Here is a 4,139-nt window from a genome sequence, read left to right on the forward strand (position 1 = left end):
TAAATCTTTTTCATTTTTTCTTATTAATTTACGAAAATCCTTTAAAATCTTTTTCAAAAATCTTTTTCTTAGTTTTATCTTTATTTTCGAAAATTATGCTAACGATTAATAAGATTGATTCAAAAATTTGAAGTTTGTTACTTTCTTGTTAAGAAAGGTTCAATCTTTAAATTCTAGAATCATATCTTTTAGTTTCTTGTTAGTCAAGTAATTAATTTTAATTTTAAAAATTAAACCTTTTCCAACCATATCTTTTTAATCCTATATTTTTATCATATCTTTTTTCAAAATTTTATCTTTTTTTTTCAAAAATTTGATTTCAAATATCTTCTTATCTTCTTATCTTTTCAAAATTGACTTTCAAATCTTTTTCAACTAACTATTTGACTTTTTGTTTATTTCTTATCTTTTTCAAAACCACCTAACAACTTTTCTCTCTCTAATTTTCGAAAATACCTCCTTCATTTTCAAAAATTCTTTTTAATTAATTAATTGTTTTAAATTTTAATTTTAATTTTATTTCTTATCTTAATTTTCAAAAATCATTAACTCCTTTTCAAAATTATTTTCGAAAACTTCTATCTCTCATCTTATTCTATTTATTTATTCATTTACTAACACTTCTCTTCATCTCAAATCTCTGCCCCTATACTCACCCTTGTGTTTGGATTCTCCTTTCTTTATTCCCTTCTTCTTCTATTAACATAAAGGAATCTCTATACTGTGACATAGAGGATTCCTCTTCCTTTTCTGTTCTCTTCTTTCTCATATGAGCAGGAATAAAGAAAAAGGCATTCTTGTTGAAGCTGATCCAGAACCTGAAAGGACTCTGAAAAGGAAACTAAGAGAAGCTAAATTACAACAATCCAGAGATAACCTTGCTGAAATTTTCGAACAAGAAAAGGAGATGGCTGCCGAACCCAACAACAATAATGTAAGAAGGATGCTTGGTGATTATGCTGCACCTACGTCCAAGTTTGATGGAAGAAGCATCTCAATTCCTGTCATTGGAGCAAACAATTTTGAGCTGAAACCTCAATTAGTTGCTCTAATGCAACAGAACTGCAAGTTTCATGGACTTCCATCAGAAGATCCCTACTAGTTCTTGACTAAGTTCTTGCAAATCTGTGAGACTGTTAAGACTAATGGAGTATATCCTGAAGTCTACAGGCTCATGCTTTTCCCTTTTACTATAAGAGACAGAGCTAGAACATGGTTGGACTCTCAACCTAAAGATAGCCTGGACTCTTGGGATAAGTTGGTCACGGCCTTCTTAGCTAATTTCTTTCCTCCTCAAAAGCTGAGCAAGCTTAGAGTGGATGTTCAGACCTTCAAACAAAAAGATGGTGAATCCCTCTATGAAGCTTGGAAAAGATACAAGCAGATGACCAAAAGATGTCCTTCTGACATGTTTTCATAATGGACCATGATAGATATATTCTATTATGGTCTATCTGAGTTCTCTAAGATGTTACTGGACCATTCTGCAGGTGGATCCATTCACCTAAAGAAAATGCCTGCAGAAGCTCAAGAACTTATTGACATAGTTACAAATAACTAGTTCATGTACACTTCTGAGAGGAATTCCGTGAATAATGGGACGCCTCAAAGGAAGAGAGTTCTTGAAATTGATGCTCTGAATGCCATATTGGCTCAGAACAAAATGTTGACTCAGCAAGTCAACATGATTTCTCAAAGTCTGAATGGATGGCAAAATGCATCCAACAGTATTAAAGAGACATCTTCTGAAGTAGAAGCTTATGATCCTGAGAATCCTGCAATGGCAGAGGTAAATTACATAGGTGAACCTTATGGAAACACCTATAATTCATCATGGAGAAATCATCCAAATTTCTCATGGAAGGATCAACAAAAGCCCCAACATGGCTTTAATAATGGTGGAAGAAATAGGCTCAGCAATATCAAGCCTTATCCATCATCTTCTCAGCAACAGACAGAGAATTCTGAGCAGAGTACCTCTAACTTAGCAAATTTAGTCTTTGATCTGTCTAAGGCCACTTTAAGTTTCATGAGTAAGACAAGATCCTCCATCAGAAATTTGGAGGCATAAGTGGGCCAGCTGAGTAAGAAAGTAACTGAAACTCCTCCTAGTACTCTCCCAAGTAATACTGAAGAGAATCCAAAAAGAGAGTGCAAGGCCATTGACATAATCAAAATGGCCGAACCTAGGGAGGAAGGAGAGGACATGAATCCCAATGAGGAAGACCTCATGGGACGTCTCTTAGGCAAGAAGGAGTCCCCTATTGAAGACCTAAAGGAAGATGAGGCTCATATAGAGACCATAGAGATTCCATTAAACCTCCTTCTGCCATTCATGAGCTCTGAAGACTATTCTTCCTCTGAAGAGGATGAAGATGTAACTGGAGAGCAAATTGCTCAATATCTAGGAGCTATCATGAAGCTGAATGCCAAGTTGTTTGGTAATGAGACTTGAGAAGGTGAACCTTCCTTGCTCATTGGTGAACTAGATACTTGGGTTCAGCAAACTTTACCTCAAAAGAAACAAGATTTTGGTAAATTCATAATACACTGCACCATAGGCACCATGATCTTTGAAAAAGCTCTGTGTGACCTAGGGTCAGGCATAAATCTTATGCCACTCTTTGTAATGGAGAAGCTGGGGATCATTAAGGTACAGCCTGCCATATTTTCATTAGAAATGGCAGACAAGTCAGTAAGACAAGCATATGGATTGGTAGAGGATGTGTTGGTAAAGGTTGAAGGCCTTTACATCCCTGTTGATTTCATAATCTTAGACACTATGAAGGAGGAGGATGAATGCATCATCCTTGGAAGAACTTTCCTAGCCACAGCAGGAGCTGTGATAGATGTTAACAGAGGAGAATTAGTCCTTCAATTGAATGGGGACTACCTTGTGTTTAAGGCTCAAGGATCTTCTTCTTTAACAATGGAGATTAAGCATGAAAAGCTTCTCTCAGTACAGAGTCAAACAAAGCCCCCACAATCAAACTCTAAGTTTGGTGTTGAGAGGTCACAGCCAAACTTTAAGTTTGGTGTTGAATCCCCACATCCAAACTCTAAGTTTGGTGTTGGGACTCTACAACATTGACCTGATCACCTGTGAGGCTCCATGAGAGCCCACTGTCAAGCTAGTGACATTAAAGAAGCGCTTATTGGGAAGCAACCCAATTTTTATTTATCTAATTTTATTTTTCTTTTATTGTTCTTTAATGTTTTATTAGGTTCATGATCATGTGGAGTCACGAAAAAAAATACTAAAATTAAAAACAGAATAAAAAACAGCAGAAGAAAAATCACACCCTGGAGGAAAGACTTACTGGCGTTCAAACACCAATAAGGAGCATCTGGCTGGCGTTCAACGCCATAATAGAGTATGGATCTGGCGTTGAATGCCAGAAACAAGCAGCATCCTGGCGTTTGAACGCCAGGAATATACCCTGAGGAGAGCTGGCGCTGAACACCAGAAACAAGCATGGAACTGGCGTAAAACACCAAAAACATGCTGCAATTGGGCGTTGAACGCCCAACATAAGCTTCACTTCGGCGTTTAAATGCCAAAATTGTATGCAAAGGCGCTTTACATGCCTAATTGGTGCAGGGATGTAAATCCTTGACACCTCAGGATCTGTGGATCCCACAAGATCATCTCAGGATCTGTGGACCCCACAGGATCCCCACCTACCTCAACTCACCTTCTCTCCTCTTCTTCACATTCATACTCTCTTCCCCATAAACTCTCTTCCCCATAAACACTCTTCCCCAAAAACCCCTCACCAATCACCTCAATCTCTCTTTCTAATTACCCCCTTCACCACTCATATCCATCCACTCTTCCCCATAAACCCCACCTACCTTCAAAAATTCAAAAATCTTAATCCTTCTTCATTTTTCACACAACCCAACCTCCTCTTCTACACCTTGGCCGAATACACCTCCCCCCCACTCTCCTCCATATTTTCTCTTCCTCTTCTTCTTTTCTTTCTTCTTTTGCTTGAGGGCAAGCAATATTCTAAGTTTGGTGTGGTAAAAGTATAGCTTTTTGTTTTTCTATAACCACCTATGGCACCTAAGACCGGAGAAAACTATAGAAAAGGGAAAGGGAAGACAAAAGCTTCCACCTCCGAGTCATGGGAGAT

The 4,139-nt window shown here is 37.7% G+C and overlaps 1 non-coding gene across 1 annotated transcript; it reads right to left on the reverse strand.

Annotated features, from left to right (window-relative positions):
* Nucleotides 1-1,306: 1,306 nt before the first annotated feature.
* LOC127748265 (small nucleolar RNA R71) lies at nt 1,307-1,410 on the reverse strand. Its single transcript, XR_008010207.1, has one exon. It is a non-coding gene; the product is annotated as a small nucleolar RNA R71 (small nucleolar RNA).
* Nucleotides 1,411-4,139: the final 2,729 nt, after the last annotated feature.

Source organism: Arachis duranensis, chromosome 5, assembly GCF_000817695.3.
Source record: "Arachis duranensis cultivar V14167 chromosome 5, aradu.V14167.gnm2.J7QH, whole genome shotgun sequence".
NCBI lineage: Eukaryota > Viridiplantae > Streptophyta > Magnoliopsida > Fabales > Fabaceae > Arachis > Arachis duranensis.